Raw genomic sequence first — 24,155 nt, forward strand, 5'->3', positions numbered from 1 at the left:
CTTAATCACTAGGCTGTACTACCTCTCAGGACAGAGACAAAAGCGGGAGTCCTAACCCAGAGGTGGCCTTTCAGGCTCCCCTCTCCATCACTCACTCACTCGCTCACTCACTAAATTTACCCATGATGTTTACTGGGTGCCTGCAATGTACCAGACACATATAAGTGTGTAAATGTGGAGGCACACATTCACTTTTCCAACATCTTGTCTGGTAACGTTTCTTATACCTTACCATGGATCGCGAATTTCCTTCCATATCAACTATATCCCTCCACTATACGTCTCAATGACTGCGAAGAAAACATGTCTTGGGGTTTACGTAATCATTCCTCATTGCGATTGTTTCTCCCCCAGCCCCACGACTATAAACAGTGCTGCAATGATCGCTCCAAGATGTCATCTTTGTATGTTTGTCCTACGGACACCTTTCCAGGGGTGAAATCACTGGGTCAAAGATTTTAAGGCTGTTGAAACTTTCGGTCACATTGTCCCCAGAGATTGTGCTGGCATTGTATTGGGGTGTCACCTACCCTGGTTGCTACCCATCTCCTAAAACTTCTCTGGTGAGAAAGGTAACAGTGACCTCCGGCTGTCTCACTTCACATTTCTTGATTAGCGCCGATTAGCCTTTGTAATCTCATCGTTCGCTTTTCTTTTATGATTATCCTGTTCAAGTCCGTCCCCATTTTTTTCTCTTGGTGCGTTTATCTTTTTCGTATTGATATTTAGGCATTCTTTGTAGATGAAGGATATGAACCCTTTGCTAGTGCACTCTGTTGAAAAAGAGAGAGCACTCTCACTCCCCCATCTGCTTACATACTAGAACATTTGAAATGGGTAAGCCAGAAAGACCAGCTTTTGGCGAAATTACAAACAACACATTGTAATAATCTAGTGCAATTGGCCCTTCATATCACAGGATCCGTGTCCACAGAGTCAACCAACCATGGATCAAAAATATTCACCAAAAAAAAAGTTGTGTTGTTGCCAACAAGTGCTATGTCGTTAGGCCTGTGATTGTTGCATATGTATTGAACACGTAGACATTTTTTTTCTTGCCATTATTCCCCACATAGCACAGTATAACAACTATTTACATAGCATTTACATTAATATGGTATTATAAATAATCTAGCAATGACTTAAAATATATGAGAAGATGTGCATAGGTTAAATTCAAATACTACATCCTTTTATATGAGGGACTCGAGCATCTGTGTGATTTTGGTATTTATAGGGGTCCTGGAACTAATCCCCCGCTGATACTGAGGGACGACTGTAACTGCTACTTCTCATAAGTCGGACCACTCAGACCAGTGTGGTTCAGCGAGGCCAGGCTCTGGGTCTGCCTTCTTTTTCCAATAGGGCGCTTGGGCCCCAGTTTCCCTTTTGGAATACCCTACTTCCTTTTTGAGACCAATCTCCCTGCGGTTCTTGCTGTCTCACTTGCTTCTTCCAACTTGCTCAGTTGCTGAGATGAACATTATTAGCTAATCCAGGCCCCCGCTGGTGGGAGGAGGGTGGCTTGGCATTTTCTTAGGAAAGACAATTTATTAAATCAGTGATGCTCATGCTGTGGGGTGTCAGGCACTGAGAAGACCATGGGAAGTTATTTATGTCTGGGTGCATAGGGACCTTCTCTGGACTCTCCAAAACTTCAGGGAATACCAAACTCTTCTGAGAAGCGCCCCCCTGCCCCCTGCCAAGTTGGGTCAAGGTTTGTTCCCTAGGCCATCTCAATGCCTGTATTTCCCCCATCACAGTGCTTATCACACACTGTGTCATAATTGCTGGTCCTGCTGTCTGTCTCTCCGAATGGCCTGGAGGCTCCTTGAGGCCAGAATAGAGTATTATCGTCTCTGATTTCTCAGTCCCCCGCACAAGATCTAGCATGTAGTAGGTGCTCACGAAATATTCGTTGAACAAATAAAGTAGCCAGGCCTCAGTTTCACCATCTGTAAAATGAGATGAGAAAGTTAAAGTCTCATCTCTTAGTTTACTTAGTAATTCCTGTCAGTTTGCAAACCATTTGACTGAGATGATTTTCTTGCATCTTCACAATGGCTATATGATAAAGGTACTATTAACATACCCATTTAACGGATAGGAAACAGGCCTGGAGAGCGGCTCTGATGCCAGACTCCATTAGAACCAACAGAGCACTGTGGCTGGGCAGGGGAATTGGGCTTTCTTGGGTGGGTTTAAACCTGGCTGGCTACCTGCCAGCTGGGTGACATGGATCAAGTTATTTTAATCTTTATGCCTCAGTTTCCTCATCTATAAAATAGGAATATGAGTAGTAACTACTCCCTAGGATTATTATAATGATGAAATGAGATCATACATGTGGAACACTTAGCAGCAGGCTTATTGTGTTGTGAGGGCTCTATAAACATTAGCTATTATTCTATTTCATTTCTATATCGCCATGGTGTCTCTACCAGTGATGTTGAGCATCTTTTCATATGTCTATTGGCCATCTATATGTCCTCTTTGGAGAAATGTCTATTCAGGTTCTCTGCTGTTTTATAGTTGAATTGGTTTTTATTTTTTTATTTATGTTTTATTTTTTTAGTGAGTCAAGTTATTTATAAATTTTGGATATTAACCTCTTATCACTGACGAATATCTTTTTCCATTCAGTAGGTTATCTTTTTTTGTTGTTGCTGTTGGTTTCCTTTGCTGTGCAACAACTTTTTAGTTTGATGTCATCTCATTTGTTTATTTTTTCTTTTGTTTCCCTTGCCTAAGGAGAAATATCAGAAAAAAATATTACTAAGAACAATGTCGGAGAGCTTACTGCCTATGTTTTCTCCCAGGAATTTTATGGTTTTGGTTCTTACATTTAAGGCTTTGATCCATTTTGAGTTTATTCCTATATGTGGTGTAAGAAGGGGGTCTGGTTTCATTTTTATTTTTTCGCATTGATCTGTCCAGTTTTCCCAACACAATCTATTAAATAGACTGTCTTTACCCCATTGTATATCTTTCCCTCCTTTGTCAGGTTAAATGACCATATAGGCTTGGGTTTATTTCTGGGCTCTTTATTCTGTTCAGTTGATCTATGTGTCTGTTTTCATACCAGTACCATGCTGTTTGATTACTAGAGCCTTGCAATATAGTTTGATATCAAGTAGTGTGATACCTCCAACTTTATTCTTCTTTCTCAAGATTGCTGTGGCTATTTGGGGTCTTTTGTGATTCTGTATGAATTTTAGGATTATTTATTCTAGTTCTGTGAAAAACACCATTGATATTTTGATAGGGATTGCACGGACAATATAGATTGCTTTGGGTAGTATGGACATTTTAACGATGTTAATTCTTCCTATCCACGAGCACAATATATGCTTCCATTTATCTGTATCTTCTTTAATTTTTGTTCTTCAATGTCTTATAATTTTCCAAATACAGGTCTTTCTGGGGCTGCTTGGAAGGGGCTCCTGTGCAGGCCAAACTCAGCTGCTGCCCGTTACCTGCCTGGGGCTACATGGTAGGAGCTATAAAGTGACCTGTGGTTGGTTACTGCCTGTGTTGGACTTGGAGGCATGTGGGAGAGGCCATGATGCAAACTGAGGCTGGGGCAGCTCAGCAAAAAGCCCAGAGCACTCCAAGGCCAGGCTGCCTGCTGACTACCAGTAAGGCTCAGCTGCTGAAGGAGCCTGGGGTGGTAAAAGAGTTGGTGGAGTGAGGTACCAGAGAATCACAAGGGTGAAACAATTGGTGTTCACCAGGTTAATGCAGATCCAGATTTGGCACTAGTGCTGAGCCTAGAGCAACTCCACGAAATGCCCAGAGCACAGAAGCCCAGCCACTGCTCACCTTGGACTCACAGACCCTGAAGAGTCGTTCAAGAAAGACTGCAGCATGGGCCAAGGCTGGTTGTCCACCACTAAAAGTGCCTCCAGTGGTACATGAGCTGAGACCTGCAGATTGCTGTTGAAAGAGTCTCTTGCAGTGTACAGGGTGGGGCTGGTTGACTGGCCTATGAAAGTTCTTCTGGGGGTGCATAAGTTGGGTGGAGTGGGCTCCCAGGGAGTCACCAGGGTGCAGTGAGTGGAGTTCACCAGGACAATGCAGGCTCACATTTGGCCATGTTAGGGGAGGGCTCAACACAGGAAAGATGGTGCTTGCCTGTAGCCTTCACGAGGAGGGCTCAGCACAGAGATAATGGCAGCTGTTCCTCCAGCTCTTGCCCTGACGACACACAACTCAGTCTCTTGCTTTATGTCTCTGGCATCTCCCGAGTCACCATCCCTCTGCTGGAACTCAGGGTAAGTGCGTGAGAGCAAATGAATCTGTGAACGGGCCCTTCAGGAAGATGTCTGGGTTTCCAGTAGCCTTCTTTCTCACCTTGATGATTTTCACAGCCAGATTTTGTGGGGACCTCTCTTCCTGGCATTGGAACCCTGGACTGGGGAGCCTGCTGTAGGGCTGGACCCTTCATTCCTTCAGGGCGACCTCTGTAGCCAAGATATCCCTCCTGTTGCTCAACTGCCATATGTAGGTGTGGGGCCAGCCCATTTCACATCTCTGCCGCTCTTACCAGTCTTGATGTGGCCTCTCTATATTCTTAGTTATAGGAGCTCTGTTCATCTAGCCTTCAGATAATTCTCCAGATTGATTGTTCTATAATTTAGTTGTTATTTTAATGTGGTTATGGGAGGAGGCAAGTACAGCATTTATCTACTCTGCCATCTTACAGAGAACCCCTGATTCCACTCTCTTTGAGCTATGCTGCAGGAGTGAGGTTATCACTCTGTTTTAAGGTTACAAAGTAGACTCAATGCTTTCCCTGGGATTACTGGCACTAAGATCAATTATGAGTATTTCTTAGAGCTGCATTTTGAACTAGCTCCCCAGATGCATCTGATGTACCCCAAAACTTAAGAACCACTGAGGTAGAACATTCAAATGTCTTTTCTTTTTGCCTCCTGCCCAGGTTTCTGGGTTCCTTACTGTACACTGAGGTTTCTTTTTTGCCTTTCTAAGCAAATATCTATGCACTTCTGTGAGTCTACATGTCCTGTGTCAGCAGTTGAGGCTAGGAGGCATGATGGAGAAGAAGTGAAACTTCGTTGTGTTGTACCACAGAAAGTCGGATCATGTTAGAAATCATCCACTGTGCAAACTTGGAAAGTATTTTAAGCCACAGAACTCTTTCTCCTAATGAAACTATATGGAGAAGTGCAATTTGAAAATAGATAAAGGTAGTGTTTTTCTGGTTAAAACAGAAGGGGAGGACTCCAGACCACAGCTCACTGAACTTCACTCTCATTGCTGAAGGACCTGTAAGAATAGTTATAGCTCTGTGTGACAGATTTGAAAACTGCAAATCTATTCCACATTGTTAAAAGACCGAAGTTCTTGACCTTGGCAAATTTGCTGTGTGACTTTAAGCAAGGCTCTCTCACTCTCTGATCATAATCATCTCATTTATAAGTAAGGTGGTTGATGTATTGTCAAGAGAGTAGCTGCAGTAACATAGACTCACACATGTACAACAGCTCGAACGAAAGAGATATTTATTATAAGGCAGGTATTTCTGAATAGAGGGTGGTCTTCTTCCATGTAGCATTAAAGTGACCCACCTCATGTCCCTACCACCACCTTGGACATCATCACTGATGAATGCAAGCATGGCAGTGGCATGTTTGCTTCTTAACTGCATTCCACCACACAAGAACTAGTCATGTGACCAATCTAGTTGGAAAGGAGGCTGGGAAATGGAGTTCTTGGCCAGGGTGACTTCTTTCCAGCGACAGCTGTGTACTGCACAAGGGAGAATTGATTTTTGGGGACAGCTGGCTGTTTCTGTCAGAGACATGGTAACCCCTTGGGTTTTTGCCATTCTCTGATTCTAAATCTAGATTTTCATTGGTCAATCTTAAAGTTAACATAGTGATGTTGGACCCACAAACACTTCTTCTCCTCAAGATAAACCCCATCAAATATACTTGGTAAATTCCTACATTCTAGGCCCCTAAACACAGATTTTTCTGGAATTTAGGCAATTTTCATTCTCTTTTCCTTCTGGAAAAAGGAAACAAGAATAACAATTTTATTGAGCATGGCACATTTACTGAGCCAAAGGTTTTCATAACCATTGTCTCATTGAATCCTCCTGCAATTCTACATGGAAGGGCTTCAGGATTATCATCTCCATTTTATAGTTGCAGAAAATGAGGCTCAGAGAGGTAAAGAGACTTGCCCAAGATCACACAGCTCATAAGCAAAAGAACTGGGATTTGAACTCAGAAAATCCTACTCTTACTCTCGGGGCCCACTGCACTGAGCAAACGGGTGTGTGTATATATGTGTGTGGTTAAGGTGGGTGTTTTCATTGGGCTCTATTTCCCAAGGCCTGGGCATAAGGGAAGTGGACGTGCAGAAATCATTGTCCAAGTCCCTAGAATGGGCCAAACTTGCTAATTATGAGGTAACTGGATGATTGTCCTGGCCTGAGGAAGCCCAGTGTGAGTAAGTATTATAGCCATTGGCCAGAAAAAAGGAAGAGGATGACGCGGGAGGACACAGACCTAGGGCATCAGTGGGTCCTGGATGATGCTGAGGCCTTGACTGGGCTGGGCACATTGTGAGTAATTAGGATAATTTCCTGTGTGAATAAACCTATGGAGGAGTGAAACTGTATTAATGTGAGAACTTAAGATGAATTAGGCCCAGTTATTGTTCTTAAACCTTTAAGTAAACCTGTAACATATACTTTTATTTATTCACTTAACAAACATTTATTAGCACCTACTATGTGTCTGACACTCTACGAGGCAGAATGATGAATAAGACAGGATTCTTGCCCTCATGGAACTTTGGAGGAGCTGTAGGGTTTGCAACCATTTTAGAGATGAGGAAAATAAGGCTCTGATTGGTTGTGACATTCTCGAGGTCACTTGGTTGGGCTAGAACTTGGGGCTCCTAACTCCCAGTCCAGGACTTTTTCTGTGGATGAAGGGGAGGACTAGTGGGAGGCGGAAAGAGGCCCTGTGAGTTGGAAGCTACTTTGTGTTGTTTCTGGAATCCAGGACATGTTGGTTTTAGGCAAAATTAGGAAACTTGTTTAATTTACTTCTCTTTTGAAGCCTATGTATTTTTGAAGTGATGGGCATAAACATGGTAGAGAAAGAGTAGAACGTCTTGCTCTGCTGGATGGAACTGAGAGGCGATAATTCTACACGGGGTTGCTTTAGAGTTCAGGTCCCAGCTCTGTCCCTTGACCTGTAAGGTGGGGACACTATCAGTGCCTACTTCATAGGATTGTTGGTGGGATTAAATGAGTTGATATACATAAAACACTGAGTACAGCTCATGGTCATCTCAATGAAGAAGGCGTTTCTATTTTTATCCTCAGGAACATGGACATTGAAATTCACCTTTGCATATCTGGGTTGATGTGGGCATCTGGTTCCTTTTGACCTTGGGTTCCTGGGCTAGAAGAGGTCATATTGGCCAGTCTCCTAGGGTCCTGGGGTCCAGTGGTGGGGGTGTGTGGGGTCCTCCGCCCACCATAGACATGCTCTGGCAACCTTGGAAGTACCAGAAGCTGACTCAGCAGTGCGGTCAGCTGTTACCGAGAAAGAATGTTGGAATCAGTTCTGCTTTCTTGAGGTACATGACTTGGGTCCTCTGATCCCAGCCTTGGGCTCGTGCTGAGGGTAACTCTTGTGCAAGGAGGTGGGTGAGTGGGTGATTGATGCAAGAATAAACAGCTAGCATACTCAGTTTTTCCTTCTGGGAATCAGGGGTCAGAGAGACAGGAGAACTAATGGGTATAGCCAGACAGACCTAAGTTCTAGTCTTGGCTTTGGCACCAACCACCTGGGTGAGTTTGAGCAAGTCACATAACCTCTTTGAGTCTTCATTTCTTCTTCCAGTTGTTGAGAGAATGTCTGTAGTGCTCCATAAATGTTCTGGGGGTGGTGGTTAAGGAAAGGGGATATTCAAAATATGACTATCCCTTGACATCCGAGATGAAGTAAGAGCTCAGATAGCCAGTGTATGAGTGTCCTGCTGCTGCTGCAACAAATCACCACAAATGTCATGGCTTTAAATGACACAGATTTGTTATCTTACAGTTCCGGAGGTCAGAAGTCCCAAACGAGTTTCACTGGGATAAAATCATAGTGTTGGTAGGGCTGTACTCCTTCTGGAGGCTCCAGAGAAGAATTAATTCCCTCACCGTTTTTAGCTTCTAGAGGCTGTCCACGTGAGTGGATTCTTGGACCCTTTCATCATCTTCAAAGTCAGCAGTGGTGGGTTGAGTCTTCTCACACCAAATCACTCTGATTCTCTTGCCTTCCTCTTTTGTTTATGAAAACCTGTATAATGACATTGGATCCACCTGGATAATCCAGGTTAATCTCTCATTTCAAGATCTTTAACTTAATCACATCTACAAAGTCTCTTTTTCCATGTCAGGTAGCATATTCTCAGGAGATGGAGGTTAGGACATGGATATCTTTGGGGAGGGGGGCATTATTCTGGCTGGCATATTGAAGAATATCTCAGACATTGATCTGCATTTATTCATTTCCTGAATTTGGACATTGAGAGTCTAATGGCCATCTTTGTATTTATAGTTGGCTCAGCAGGGCACTGACCAGTCAGAACAGATGTTGATATAAACAATCAATGAGGCTGTACCTGGGAGTATGGGGTGATTGTCAAGCCTGACCAAGGCCCCAGGCTTTGGCATCATTGAAGCTGGATTCAAATCCCTGCTCCACTACTTACAAACCCCGTGAGCTGTGAGCAGGAGAGTTTTCTCATCTGTGAAATGGGATGGCAATATGCACTCTATAGAGCAATGGTTAGAAGGAAATGAGAGAGCCCATGTTAAGTGCTTAGCATGGTACCTGGGACTTAATATAGGCCTCAACACTAACCAGCGATCCCAGGGTGGTTTAGTTTTCCAGGCTGGGCATCTCTGTGTTGGCACTGGTGATTTCTAGACACAAGAACCCTCTGTTTCTGTTCTGGGTTGGGGAGAAGTTCTGGCCTGGCTCAGGGACTACAAAGGAGCAGAGCAACGTTTTATCTCCTCAGAGGAAGGGGGTTTATTGTTGAGGATGTGTGTGTTCCCTGGTGGGGGTGCAGGTGCTAGTTGCCCAACCAGAGTCGTGTCCAACTAGAAGGTTCTCAGTATCTGAGGTAGCTCCAAGGAGGGGTTATTTTGGTCCCCACAGCTGTAAGACCCTGCAGCTCTCTGTTCTGCTGTTCGATGTAGCTCAGTTTTCTCCAATTCTGTGTCTTTCTACTTCTGACACCGTTACTGATTGCTCCACTCTCTCTCTCTCTGAGGTGCCTGTTTAAATATCCCAGAGGAACCACCTTATTCGTTCATTTAGTCCTGCCAGTTTTTTCTGGGTCCCTAATGGGGTTCAGGTTTCTCTCTGATGATGGTTTAATTCCCTCTCAATTTAGAATTTTCATTTCCTGTAGGCCCAAGAAAGATCTTGAGTTGACATTGAATTGAGTTGACATTGACCTTGACATTATTTAGTCCAGGGATAGAATTCTACACTCCTTACTCATGAGCCATAGCAGACATCACCAATCCAATCATGCCTCTCCTTCTAGCTGAACCCAAATGTTTCAGTAATTTCTCTCTGTGTTTCAAATTACCAAGGAGTGTAGTGGCTTGAAATGACTTCTTTGTTTGCAATTCTGTAATTGGGCAGAGTTCTTTAGGAAAGGCCTACCTCTGTTCCATGTAGTATCAGTGGAGTCAATCAGGGACTGCATTCAGTTGGGAGCTTGACCAGGGCTGGGGCATCAGGACGGCCTCGCATCCTGTGGGGATTTCTGCTGTTTCTCTCCATATCTCAGGACTGCCCAGACTTCTCTACCTGGAGGCTCGAGGCCCTGGGAGGGTGAAAACAGAAGCTGCCAGGCCTCTGGAGACATAAGAGTGGATCTGGTGCAGTCGCTTCTGCCACATTACTTTGGTCATGGCAAGTCACCCGGCCAGCTCGAATTCAAGAGGAAGAGAAATAGAATCCACCTCTCAATGTGGGAAATGCCATGTGTTTATGAGAGGAGATGATGTTAGAGTCCATCTTTATAGACAATCTAGAAGGCCAGGGCGCACTTGACATTAAAATCTAATGGATGATAATGATCATCTGAGATAATCATCTGTTATTCCCGAGTGTCTTAGTCCACTTGGGCTGATGTAACAAAATATCAGACACTGGGTGGTTTCTAGACAGCAGAAATTCATTGTTCATGGTTCTGGAGACTGGAAGTCTGAGATCAGGATGCCAGCATAGTTGGGTGAGGGCCCTCTTCTGGTTGTAAAACTTCTTAATGTGTCTTTGAATGGAGATAGGGATCTAATAAGGGCACTAATTCCATTCATAAGAGCTCCACCCTTATGACCTAATTACCTCCCAAAGACTCCACCTCCTAACACTATCATATTGGGGATTAAGACTTTAACATATGAATTTGGTGGTGGTGGGGTGGGGGGTGGGCACAAGCATTCAGACCTTAGCACTGAGCTAGTCCACATTTTTACTTTTCCGATGGGAAAACTGAAGCTCAGAAAATGAGAAGGACTTGTTTAAAGGAGTATGGGAAGGGAGGGAGGGAGCCGGGATAGATTTTCCTTGCACTCCACCAACATTTACTAAGCACCTACTGTGTGCCAGGAGTGTGGGATACAAGGAGAGAAGCCCTGTCATCGGGGGTTCCCAGTTGAGCTCAAAGACAGATGTGTAAACAGAGTGGGGTTCGTCTAACTAGAAGATTGGTTTTAATGGCAGTATGCACAGGGGTCAATTTCTCCTGGCTCAAATTGCCCATGATGATTTCATCTATTATTCATTCATTTTGACTGCAAGTTCATTGTTAATTAATGCCTGACTGGTGCATTCAGTGTGCAAGGTACTACAGGAGCAAAGGGAAGGTAGCTTTGATTGGGGAAGTCAGGAAATAAACTTGAGAAGGAAGCATGTATTTGAGTTAGTTCCAAGGATGAGTTGGCCTTGAGTGCATGGAGAAGTGGTCTAGAAATAAAAGATATTTCAGGCAGGGAGAATGAGCAGAGATTTAGAGGCTTGACGAGTAGGGGATGCCTGGTGTGGTGGGCGGAAGCAGGGAGCAGCTGGAGGGAGTCTGGATGCTCTGCAAGGCCTTGAATGTCCAGTTTTCCAGGTGGTCCAATACACCCTATTTCACCAGAACAACATCCTGTTGTTCCTCCGCCTTATAGTCTCAAAACTCAGTGCTTAAACTTGAGCATTTGGACAATGAAAGATTTCAGACAATCTCAAACTAATTGAGTTTGAAATTCCAACTTGGCAGAGGGCAGGTCAGTTTGTGGCTTTATCTCTGTGTTGTCAGGTCCATAAACCAATTCAAATAAGGGAATATTTGCACCGGTGGCTGTTTTAACTGAATGATGGGTCCCCTCTCCTACTATGCCCAGGACTTGCTGACAGAGGTAGGCACAGAGGTTGGGAGAAAATGAGGTGTTTCCTTCAAGGTTAAAGATAATTGATTTCGGGTGGCACCTGTGGTTGGCCTGTGACGTGTTTATAGCTGGGAGAGACTTTGTCCCCACCCATTGAACCAGGATGAGCATTAAAGGGTCCACTGGTCTCCCAGTGGTGGGGTATGTGGAGTGGCTGATGTCAAGAGCTGGTCTTCAGGGAGTGTGGGCAATTTTCAGGCTCTTTTATGAGAGACTGAACTCACAGGGGGCTTCTTCAACTGTCAGGGATTTGGGCCACAAAGAAAAAGAGTGTCCCTTGAATGAGAATGGAATGGCCACCCCGTGGGTAGAAGCAGAAACCCTGCTGACTCACAGACCTGTTTTAAAACATTTCTGTGGCTTGCTGGCTGTGGGGCATCAAAACGGTCACTTAACCTCTCTGAGCCTCAGTTTTCTCTACTGTAAACTTTGATCATAAAAGAGCTTTCCTCAGAGGAATGGTGGTGTTCACCTTCCATGACATCATGTGTAGCACAGAATTGGGGCTGAAAACCAAAATGTGAGGGGCCCAGCTCTGTGGTGGGGGAACGGTGGAGACCAGGAGTCCTGAGCCGTGAAAGGCTAAGAAATGCCAGTTGAGGATGGTGCCAGAGTCATAGCTTCGTCCAAGCCTTCCCTTGTTTCCTGTGTTGGCCTGAAAACATGGCAGCAACTGGGTGGAGACCTTGGATCGTCAGCTTCGCATCTCCTGGGGGAAATCAGGGCCTGTCTGGCCTAAATGGGCCTTTCTGTTTTTCTCTCTCCTCCTGTGAAAAGCCTCAGACATGAAAGAAATCAGAAACAGGGCTCTGGGGAAGGGCAGGGCCAGCTTCCCGGAGTCTGGCTGGGCAATGCCCCTCACCTTCTCACCAGCGATTCCTGGCGGGCTTGGGGACGGGTGTTCATCAGGTTGGGACCCTGGGTCTCTTCCCTGTCCTCCTGGGTTGGCCACTGATCCAGGCTTTCTACTCGCTCCATATTCTTGGCCCTCTTCCAGCTCTGGCATTTCACATTTTCCAGGGGGCTGGAAAGCCAGCAGAGCCTCACTTCATCCTTCTAAAAGTCTTTTGTGTTGTTTCCACAGCCTGAAGGGACAGGTGTCCTGGCTGGGCTTCTGCCTACTCCTGCTTCCCGCCATCAAGACAGGCCTTCTGGAGCCAGTCACTCCTCTCCGAATGATCACAGCAGACTCATCAGAAACATGGGAGGTGGGGCAAACGGTTCTGCTTTATAGCCAAGGAAACTAAGGCCCAAAGAGAGGAAATGTGCTATTTTTTTTTGTCAGCCAGCCTTCATTTCTGCCTTTGAAATGCCCCCCTTCCCAGTGGCATTAGCTATTTGCTCTTTGTTGGGCCCTGCAGCTTGATGTTTGGAGTCAGACATACCTGGGTTTGATTTCTGTGTCGATGACCAGCTGGGTGATATCCGGTCAGCTACTCTCTCTCAGCCTCAGTTTCCCCCTTTGCAAATGAGAGTGATGACAGATCTGCCCCGAGTTGTGCAATGAGGATTAAATGAAATCATCCTTGTAAAGGGCTTCAGTTAGGCCCTGAAAAGGGAGTAAGCCTTAGACTTCTGGGTCCGTAAAACAAGGTGGGGTACATGCAAGGTCCTGGGTATATATTTTTTGAAGTGAGATTGAAGTCTTTTTTTAATCTAAATTTTCAATTACAGTTGACATTCAATATTATTTTATATTAGTTTCAGGTGTTCAGCATACTGGTTAGACATTACATAATTTACAAAGTGATCCCTCGATTAGTTTTGTACCTACCTGGCACTATACATAGTTATTACAATATTATTGACTAAATTCTTTATACTGTACTGCACATCCATTTTTACTATTTCGAAGTAAAAACTACCAATTTGTACTTTTGAATCTCTTCACCTTTTTCACCCACCTCCCCAATGCCCCTCCCATTTGGCAACCATCAATTTGTTCTCTGAATCTATGTGTCTGTTTCTGTTTTGGTTGTTCATTTATTTTGTTCTTTAGATTCCACATAAAAGTGAGAGAATATGGTATCTGTCTTTCTTGGTCTGACTTACTTCACTTAGCATAATACCTTCTATGTCCACCCATGTTGTTGCAAATCGTAAGATTTCATTCCTTTTTTATGGCCAAGTAATATTTCGTTGTATATATGTATCATTTCTTTATCCATATCTTGGCTGTTGTTAATAGCACTGCAGTGAATATAGTGGTGCATGTATCTTTGTGAATTAGTGTTTTCAATTTCTTTGAATAAATACCAGAAATGGACTTATTGGATCATAAAGTAGTTCTATGTTTAATTTTTTGAGGAAATTCCATACTGTTTTCCCTAGTGGCTGCACCAATTTTCAGTCCCATCAGCAGTGCCCAAGGGTTTCCTTTTCTCTATATCTTTGCCAACACTTGCTGTTTTTTGACTTAATAATAGTTATTCTGACAGGTGTGAGGTGATATCTCATTGTGGTTTTAATTTGCATTTTTCTGATGATGAGCGATGTAGAGCATCTTTCATGTCTATTGGCTATATGTATATCTGTATGTCCTCTTTGGAGAAATGTCTAATTAAGGTTCTCTGCCCATTTTTTAGTTGGATTTTGTGTGTGTGTGTGTGTGTGTGTGTGTGTGTGTGTGTGTGTGTGTGTGTGTGAGTTGAATGAGCTATTTATAAATTTTGGATATTAACCTCTTATTAGATGTATCACTGACAAATATCTTCTCTCATGCAGTTAGTTGTTTGTCTTTTTATTTTGTTGATGGTTTCCTTTGCTGTGCAAACACTTTGTTTGATGTCATCCCATTTGTTTATTTTTTCTTTTGTTTCCCTTGCCCAAGGAGGTACATCAGACATATCACTAAGAGCAATGTCAGAGAGTTTACTGCCTAAATTTTCTTCCGGGAGTTTTGTGGTTTCGGTTCTTACATTTAAGTCTTTGATTCATTTTGAGTTTATTCCTATATGTGGTGTAAGAAGGTGGTCCAGTTTCATTTTTGTTTTTTTTTTTGCATTATCTGTCCAGTTTTCCCAACACTATTTGTTGTATGTTATCACATTGTATATCCTTGCCACCTTTGTTATAGATTAAATGACCATATAGGCTGGGGTTTATTTCTCTATTCTATTCCATTAATCTATGTGTCTGTTTTTTATGACAGTATCACGCTGTTTTGATTACTATTGCCTTGCAATATAGTTTGATATCAGATAGTGTGATACCTCCAGCTTTGTTCTTTTTTCTCAAGATTGCTGTGACTATTCTTTATATTCCATATAAATTTGAGGATTATTTGTTCTAGTTCTGTATTGGTATTGGTATTTTGATAGAGATTGCACTGACACTATAAAATGCTTTGGGTAGTATGGATGTTTTAATGATGCTGATTTTTCCTACCCATGAGCATGGTATTTACTTCCATTTATCTGTATCTTCAGTTTCTTCAATGTTTTATAATTTTCTGAGTACAGGTCTTTTACCTCCTTGGTTAAATTTATTCCTAGGTATTTTTTTTTTGATGCAATTCTGAATGAGATTCTTAATTTCTCTTTCTGATTATTATTGGTGTATAAGTGTGGAAACTATTTCTGAATATTAATTTTGTATCCTTCTACTTTACTGAATTCATTTTTCAGTTCTAATAGGTTTTGGTGGAATCTTTAGGGTTTACTATATATAGTGTCATGTCATTTGCAAATAATGACAGTTTTACTTCTATCTTTCTAATTTGGATGCCTTTTATTTCCATTTCTTGTCTGACTGCTGTAGCTAGGAATCCAGTCCAATACCATATGAATAAAAGTGGTAAAAATGGACATTCTTGTCTTGTTCCTGATCTTAAGGAAAACACTTTAAGCTTTTCATCATTGAATATGATGTTAGCTGTGGGTTTGTCATATATGGCCTTTATTATGTTCAGGTATGGTACCCTTTATTCTAACTTTGCTGAGAGGCTATTTATTTTATCATAAATGGGTTCTGGATTTTGTCAAATGCTTTTTCTGCATCTATTGATATGATCATATGATTTTTATCCTCCATTTTGTTTATGTGGTGTATCATGTTAATTGATATTAACCAACCTTGCATCCCAGGAATAAATCCCACTTGAGCATGGTGTATGATATTTTTAATGCATTGCTGAATTTGGTTTGTTAATATGTTGTTGAGGATTTTGCTTCAATGTTCATAAGGGATATTGGCCTACAATTTTCTTTTTCTGTATTATCTTTGTCTGGTTTTAGAATCTGGGTGATAAGGGCCTCATAAAATGAGGTTTAGAGCCTTTCATCTTCTTGAATTTTTTTGGAAAGCTTGAGACGGCCAGGTGTTAATTCTTTGACTGTTTGGTGAAATTCACCTGTAAAGCTGTCTGGTTCAGGACTTTTGTTCATTAGCAGTTTTTTGATTACTGATTCTATTTTGTTAGTAGTAATCAGTTGGTTCAGATTTTCTGTTTTGTTTTTTTTTTTTCAGTCTTGGAAGATTGTGTGTTTCTAAGAATTTATCCATTTCTTCCAGATTGTCCAATTTGTTGGCATATAATTGCTCATAGTATTTTCTTATAATCTTTTGTATTTCTGTGGTGTCAGTTGTTACTTCTCCTCTTTCATTTCTGACTTTATTTATTTGAGTCCTCTCTTTTTTTTCTTGATGAGTCTAGTTAAAGGTTTATCAATTTTGTTTATCATTTCAAAGAACCAGCTCTTGGTTTCATTGATCTTTTGTATTTTTTTATTCTAGTTTGTTTATTTTTGCCTTGATCTTTATTATTTCTTTCCTCTTACTCACTTTGAGCTTTGTTTGAAATTCTTTTTCTAGTTCCTTTAGGTGTTAAGTTAGGTTATTTAATTGAGATTTTTCTTGTTTGTTGAGATAGGCCTGTATTATTATGAATTTCCTTTTAGGACTGTTTTTGTTGTGTCCCATAGACTTTGGGTTATTGTGTTTTTGTTTTCATTTGTCTCACGGTATCTTTAGATTTCTTTCTTGATCTTACTTTTAACCCATTCATTGTTTAGTAGCATGTTATTTAACCTTCATGTGTTTGTGTGTTTTTCAGGTTTTTGGTTTTTTTGTAATTGATACCATTGTGGTCGGAGAGATTCTTGATATAATTTCAGTCTTCTTAAATTTATTAAGACCTGTTTTGTGGCCTAACATGTGGTCTATCTTGAAAATGTTCTGTGTGTTCCTGAAAAGAATGTATATTCTGCTGCTGTGGGGTAAAATGCTCTAAAAATATCAATTAAATTCATCTAGTCTAGTGTGTCGCTTAAGGCTGCTGTTTCCTTGTTGATGTTTTGTCCGCAAATCTGTCCATTGGTGTCAATGTGACGTTAAAGTCCTCTGCTATGACTGTATTACCGTCGATCTCTCTCTTTATGTCATTCAATACTTGCTTTATGTATTTAGGTGCTCCTATATTGGATGCATAAATGTTTACAAGGGTTATGTTCTCTTGTTGGGTTGATCCCATTCTCATTATGAAATATCCTTCGTTGTCTCTTGTGTTAGCCTTTGTTTTAAAGTCTATTTTGTCTGATATAAGTATTGCTACCCCAGCTATATTTTTCATTTCCATTTGCATGAAATATCTTTTTCCATTTCTTTACTTTCAGTCTGTGTGTGTCTTGATCTGAAGACACAAGCCTAACCCTAACACAACCTTGACCCTAACCCTAACCCTAACCCTAACCCTCTTGTAGACAGCATATGTATGGGTGTTGCTTTCTTATCCATTCACCTACTCTATCTCTTCTGATTGGAGCAGTTTATCAATTTACGTTTGGAGTGATTGATAGGTACATAGTTATTGCCATTTTATTATTCATCTTTATGCCCTATCCCCTTCTTCATAAAGAAGTCCCTTTCACATTTCTTGTAATACTGGTTTGGTGGTAATAAATCCCTTTAGTTTTTTTCTGTCTAGGAAGCTCTTTATTTCTCCTTCAATTTTAAATGATAGCTTTGCTGGGTAGAGTAGTCTTGGTTGTAGGTCCTTGCTTTTCATCACTTTGAATATTTTGCACCAATCCCTTCTGGCCTGGAAAGTTTCTATTGAGAAATCAGTTGACGGTCTTATGGGAGCTCTCTTGTAGCTAACCAATGGCTTTTCTCTTATTGCTTTTACGATTCTCTCTTTGTCTTTAATTTTTGTGATTTTAATTATGATGTGCCTTGGTGTGGGCTTCTTTGGGTTCATCTTGTTCATCTTGTTTAGGACTCTCCCTGACTCCCTGGAGTGGGATTTGCCCCATTAGGCTCTGGAGCCTGCCGAGATCATCTTTTGGGAGTGCTGCTTGTGGGGCTAATTGGGTGGTGTTCTGTTGTGGTCTGAAGCTGGCCACTGGGTGTGTTGGTTTTAGGGCCTCCTGGGAAGGGCTCCTGTGCTGGTCAAGCTCAGCTGCTGCTTGTGACTGGCTCGGGGCTACCTGGTAGAAGCTACAAAACAATTCATAGTTAGTCGCTGCCTGTGCTGGACCTGGAGGCAGATGGGAGAGGCCATGCTATGAACCGAGGCCGGCTGCCATCAGTACCAGGCCTGGGGTGGCTTGGCAAAGGGCCCAGGCACCCAAAGGTCTGCTGTTGCCTGCTGGCTTCCTGTATGTCTCAGTTACTGAAAAAGCTTCTGAGTGGTGCATGGGTTGGGAGGGGTGGAGTCTCAGGGAGTCACCAAGGCAGAGCGAGCGAAGTTTACCATGACAATGCAGGTTCCCATTTGGCTATGTTGGAAGAGGGCTCAACATAGGAAAGAAGAGGGCTCAACACAGGGATAATGAAGCAGTCTCTTTAGCCCTCACGCTAAAGCCATGCAACTCAGTCTTCCCCGTATGTCTCTGGCACCTCCTGAGACCCTGTCCCTTAACTAGAGCCCAGGGTGTGTATCTGTGCGTGGGCCCTTTAAGAGGATGTCCGGTTTTCCCACAGCCTTTTGTTTCATCTAGTGGGTGAAATCCCCACTGATTTTCATTGCCAGATATTGTCGGTGTTTCTCTTCCTGGCCCTGGTACTCCGAGTTGGGGAGCCTGGTCGGAGCTGGGACCCCTCACTCTTTAGGGAGAACCTCTGCAACTGAACTATCCCTCCTGGTTCTTACATCTCTGCCCCTCCTACCAGTCTTAAGGTGGCTTATTCTTTATATTATAAGTTATAGATCTTCTGTTCAGCTAGTCTTCAGATGGTTCTCCAGGCCGAATGTTCTATAATTTAGTTGTAATTTTAATGTGGTCATGGGAGGAGGCAAGCACAACATTTACCTTCTCTGTCATCTTGACTGAAACTCCTGGCTGCTCGAGATTGAATTCTTTAAATGCCCCCTTCCACTCAACCCCCAACCTATTAGCAGCCATATTTTCTTGTCTAGGATGGGGCTCAGAGACTGAAGCTCAGAAAAGTTAGTTGGTTGCCTAAGGCCACACAGCTCATAATGAAGGGAGACAGACTCCTGACACCTAGCGCTATGCTTTCCTGTATAGCACAAAGGCTATTCCTATTCTCTTGGCCCCCTTCTCCAGAGCCCACCTTCCTTCCTCTTCGATGATTTCCAGGCTTTTCCACTTTACCTAGGCCACAGAACCTCCCTACTCCAATTAGGGCTATCTTGTATCTTTGATAGCTCAATCAAAATTTATCAGTCTCATGCCCTATTCCCTCAGAAGCCTGTTCTCATCCAGATGTCCAGTTGAAAACCAAAGCAATCAACACTTTCACACTGAGGTGCTTGCAACTGATGATGGCTTGCAAGACTGGGCGTTTGTGAGCATGGCACCTTAAGCCAGCAGAGAGTGTTCGTGATGGTGGATGCTCAGGCACTGTAAACATAAGGAGACTTTTGGCCAGGGATCTCCTTGCATGAAAGCAAGCAGCAGCCTCCCCTGCCACTGGACCTGAGGACAGGAAGTTACTGAGTCAGTTCCATATGAGAAGTTTGTAGTGCCGACTTCCTCACAATTCCACTTAGGCCATTCTCTTCCTCCCCATGCTTGTAGATGGAGTGGCCGGAATTGGGTTGACTTCTTTTTTTTTTTTTGTTTTTAAATGTAACAAAGTTATGTATCAGCAGAGCTCAGAGAGACAGTGCAGGCTGTGGAGGCGAGTGTCGCAATCTTGGCACACCCCTTGTCTACACTGCCCGCTTGCCTGCCTGCCGCTTTCTTATAGAGCCTGGAGACAGATTTGGTAAACCTGGCTGTGTCCTGTGTCTTGGATAAGGAGCCTGGGGTCCTTGTTACCCTCTGCTGAACTGGTAAAACTATATCTTCTCACTCATGGGCACCCCTTACTTCTTTGTGCAGGGACTAGAGAGTCCACTGGAAAGGATAGGGTAGTGCTGGCCGAGTTGTTGTGGGGAGAAGCACATCTCATCAGAGTGTGCCTGGGGAGGCAGGGTGGTGGAATGCTCAGAGTTTTTAGAGTCCAACTTCTTGGCTTCATATTCCTTGACTTCCTAGCTAGGTGGGCTTAGTTTTCTCATCTATAAAATGAGAAATGATACTACTTCACAAGGTTTTTGAGGTGGGGACAGGGGAAGATAAATCTTTTTTTACTCTTTTAATCAGTTTATTTTTTTGATATTCACCACAGCCGGTTGTTTAAAGGAAAGAATCTGGAATTAGGGAAGTTGGAATTGGGAGTCCACATAAGGAACATGCTCAGCTCAGGCCAAGTGCTCAGTAAGTGTATGATGTTTGCTATTTTGTCACCAGCTGTCCCTGTCTCTAGTGATGGAGTGAATTGAGTGAGAGGTTCTGCCACTTTCTGCCTTCTTGCTGAGGCACTTTGGGCAAGTTGTTTCACCTTGTTGGCAGGTGTGTTCTTGAAAACTGGAACTGTGTTAGCACTCTCTCAGGTGGTTGTGAGGATGCAGGGGTGACATCCCAGGTGCCCCTGGCCCAGGCAGTGATAAGTTTCTGGAACCTTCTGAAAGACCTCTCTGGATGACATCTGGCTCCACTAAGAGTCTTAGTGGCCAGCTTGTTTCTTCCGTAGGGTGTTACGGAAATTCTGGGGGCATCTTCGGTAACTCAAGTTTCTTGGGAACTCCAAAGCTCATGGGGTCCTGAACTGTCCCCCCAACCTGGGGTGCAGAGCAAGGCCACTGTGAGGGGCCAGGTCAAAGGCTGGCTGGTTGGCCCCTGTCTTCTCTATGCACTGCCTGCTCCTGTGACCCCTTCTCTTCTGCCTCTTCTCTCTGCCTTCCTTTCTTCTGTAGCCAGTGCTTTGAGCCAGCTGTCACCTTCCTGAGCTTGAGTGGAACATCTTTGGGCAAAACTAAGCACTTACCCATCCCCAGTAGAAGGGTCCTCGAGGCCCCAGGTGCTGGCTGGGTTCTTGGTGGCTTCCTCCTTCTGGGAGCTGGCTATGTTCAGAGGTGATTCCTCAACTGTAAGGCGGGGGTGGTAATCAGGGCTGTTGGGTGTCTGGGGTGAAGCGAGGGACGTGAAGGACCCTGAGGGCTGACGGTGATGGTTCTCATGGCTCGGCATCTCGGTGGTTTCTAAGGTCTTTGATCTTGGCTATGCACTGCAGGGGCGGGGCCTTCGGAAACATGCACCAGCAGAGAAGCAGGGAGGAGAGAGACAAAGTCTCCTCTGTCAGCTACTTGGGGCCCGCTCTTGGGGAGGCGAGTTGGGAAGAGGTGAGTGCTGTAAAGAGGGAGATGAAGACTCCTGCTTGGTGGCACCCTGTCCCTGGCCAGGATTTGTTTCATGAGCAATGGGTGGAAAATTACTTTGGATCCTTTTCTGAGGGGCCGGGAAGGCTATGGCCAGTTCACCGAGGGGAGAGGTTTCTTCAAACTCTGGGTGTGCGATCAGTGCTTTATTTGGAAGCAGAATAAAAACAGAAAAGAACTTTGAGTTGGTGGCTGCTTGAGGCTGCTCATCACTCCCATGCTGGATCCAGAACATGGCTCCTTACCGGCTTAGGTTCCGGCCTCTGAGATCAGGGACAACACCGGAAACCTGCCAGCTGGCCTGTCATTGCCCTTTTCTCTATGGAGCCTGCCTCCTCCAGTCTGACTGGCTTCTTTTCTGGGAACGCACAGGATCCAGCTCTACCCTTTGGGGTTGATGAGGAGCTTTGGGCATAAACCTGCCTTCCTCACATTGTAGATAGTTTCATTCACCCGCAGAATTCATTCCTGATCCCTGATCCCCACAATGGTCCTGTGAACTATTGTTATCTACCTTTGATAAATGTGGAAACTGAGGACCAGGAGTTGCAACAGCTGTTGCAGCTGGATTAAGAACCAAGTTTCCATGACTTTCTGTAAAACTTTGTACCATAGCCATGGCCCTGGCTTTGTGGAGATTGATGGTCTAAGTGGCTCTGAAATATTTTCTTGATGGATTAAAAGAGAGCATAGCCAGTACAAAGGGGCGGGGCTTAAAACTTGCTTGCTCATCATAAATGATAGGGCTCGAGAGCCCCAGATACTATTAAGAATAAGTGAAAAATGATACATAGAATGATTGATTGTAACATTATAACACATACATGATGCTGAATTGTAACAGGAAGGGACTGGAAACAAGCCAAATACCCACCCCCAGGAGACTGGTTAAGTAAATGATGGCAAATCCGACATGGAATACTATGCAGATATCAAAAAGGTTAGATTCTTTTTTTATATACTGATAGGAAATCATCTCCAAGATATATCGTTAGGTAAGAAAGACAAGTTGCAAATCAGCGTGTATAGTTTATTACTTTTTATGCAAAACAGGAGTGAAATTAGGATATGCATTTGTATTTGCCTAAAGAAACTCTGGAAGGAGACATGAGAAACTAATAAGGGTTGATGGGTGCAGTGAGGAGTGGTTGGGTGGTGGCAGAGTAGATATAGAATTTGCATTGTAACTTTTTTATAATTTTCGATTGTCTAGAACATCCTAAATAGACAGAGTTGTGTTGCCTAGTCAAAATTTTAAATTAAAAAAGCCAAATTAGAATTGTGAATAGATACCCATGAGGCTAATAGTAAGTGCTATTATGAAGTATTATTGTAAACTCTAATGTTCATGTCCTTCGTCGCCATTATCTCTTTGACCATCGCATGAACACATTTGGGATTTTAAACCTAGCTTTACCCGACTCCAGCTTCTTCCATGTCACAGGAGAAGGTTCCTTTCAGTCCACTCTGAGCCAGCCTGAGAGGGTCTCGTTTGGAGTTTATGCAGGGCCCACTTCTCTCTCTAGTATCCATGTCATCCTGGTGGCTGGGATGTGTTCCTGTGGCCCCCTGTGGGTGGTCCAGTTATTGTCTCATAGTGGACTTGCCATATCATTCCAAGAGAACCCTTGAACCCTTGGAGAAGCGTTTGCAGGAAAACAATATATTTTTGTGGGCTCTCCTTGAGGCTAATATCCAACGGACAGAGAGAACCTCTAGAGAAGATAATGACTGAAAACTGATAGGGCTTTTAACCAGTCTTTTCCCTGCCAGGACCTCTCTAAGCACTGCCCCGACCCCACCACCAAATTGATTGTGTGTTAAAAAACACTTACCATTTCCTGTTAATATTAACCAAAGACACTGACAAGCTCCCATCACATATTCTGGTCAGCATGCGGTAACCAGTTACCATGTAGCTCTGTCTTTCCATCTCAAAGCAAAGGCCCCTCATATTTCCACTGGGGTCACACCTGGCCCCTCGCTCTTCGGGAGTTTTGGAAATCCCCCAGGGCCACCCTTACTGTGCTCTTAGACATGTGTGGAAATAAACAGAAAACGCCCCACACCCTCTACTCTCCAAGCTGCTTTGGGCCTCCTCAGAAGGATGACCATTCATGAGGCTGTTTCTTTGCCCACTCTGGGGAGGGGGATCCCTCAGGTCCTCCTGAACTTTCTCACGAGTCAGGCTAAAGGTCCCTCTTCCCCTTCCTCTTTGTCTCTCTGTCTCTTGAGTTTTTCGTATTTGCGCTGCCTTTGTCTTTATTTCCCGCTCTTGCAGTTTTGCTGTTTCCGTCACTCTCTCTGTCATTGTGTCTCTGTTTCTGTCATTCTCTCTCTTCTGAATTCCTACCTGTCCTTGTCCCTCTCCCCCATATTTCTCTGTCTCCTCTTCCCTCCGTTTTCTCCACTGCCCTTCTATCCTCCCATTTCGGTCTGTCTACAGCGTGGTGTCATCCTCCCTTCCTTCTGCCCTCTCTCTGTCCCCCTCTCAGCTTCCCTCCTCCCCACTGAGATCACTGCCTCCCCCTCCATCAAGCCCCTGCCCTCCTGGGGCCTAGAGTGAAGAGGACTCTTCTCTCAAATCCCCCAGCGCTGAGGGGCAGGGCCAGCTTCATGGACATGTGACCAGGGCAGCCACACGAGCCTCAGAAGGGCCAGTGCTGGGCTTAATGCTCTATAGCTGCCGTCTTGAAATTCGTAATGTTCTCTAAATAAGGAGCCCACGTGTTCACTTTGCACCAGGCCCCAAAACGTATGCAGCTGTTTCCACTGAGGGTTGTGAAGTTCCTGGGAAGAAACATACTGGGGTTGAGCTGCAGGGTCCACTTTCTAGTCTCACTTCTGCTCCCCGTCCACCCAATAGTATGTGACACCTGGACGTGCCTTGAGCCTTCCAAGGCACTCTCAGTAGGTGGTTGTCCTTCAACAACAGAAGGTAGTGGCCAGGTTCACTCCCAGGTTACAGTTGAGAGGAACCTGGGCTCACAGAGAATA

At 43.7% G+C, this 24,155-nt stretch overlaps 1 protein-coding gene across 8 annotated transcripts in view; it reads left to right on the plus strand.

Moving 5' to 3' along the window:
- CMKLR1 (chemerin chemokine-like receptor 1) overlaps positions 1–24,155 on the plus strand; it is a 49,817-nt gene that overhangs the window by 682 nt on the left and 24,980 nt on the right. For 2 of the 8 annotated variants that reach the window (XM_039861819.1, XM_039861824.1), the window contains exon 2: positions 12,576–12,699. The exons of 3 other annotated variants lie outside the window; for them this stretch is intronic. The gene's annotated coding sequence lies outside the window, so the exon portion shown is untranslated. Of the gene's footprint in view, positions 1–3,414; positions 3,494–3,514; positions 4,275–12,575; positions 12,700–19,559; positions 19,731–24,155 lie in introns of those variants that run through there. 3 more of the 8 variants (XM_039861821.1, XM_039861822.1, XM_039861818.1) reach the window with 3 other exon arrangements.

The sequence above is a fragment of the Pteropus medius genome, unplaced genomic scaffold (genome assembly GCF_902729225.1).
Source record: "Pteropus medius unplaced genomic scaffold, Ma_sr-lr_union100, whole genome shotgun sequence".
NCBI lineage: Eukaryota > Metazoa > Chordata > Mammalia > Chiroptera > Pteropodidae > Pteropus > Pteropus medius.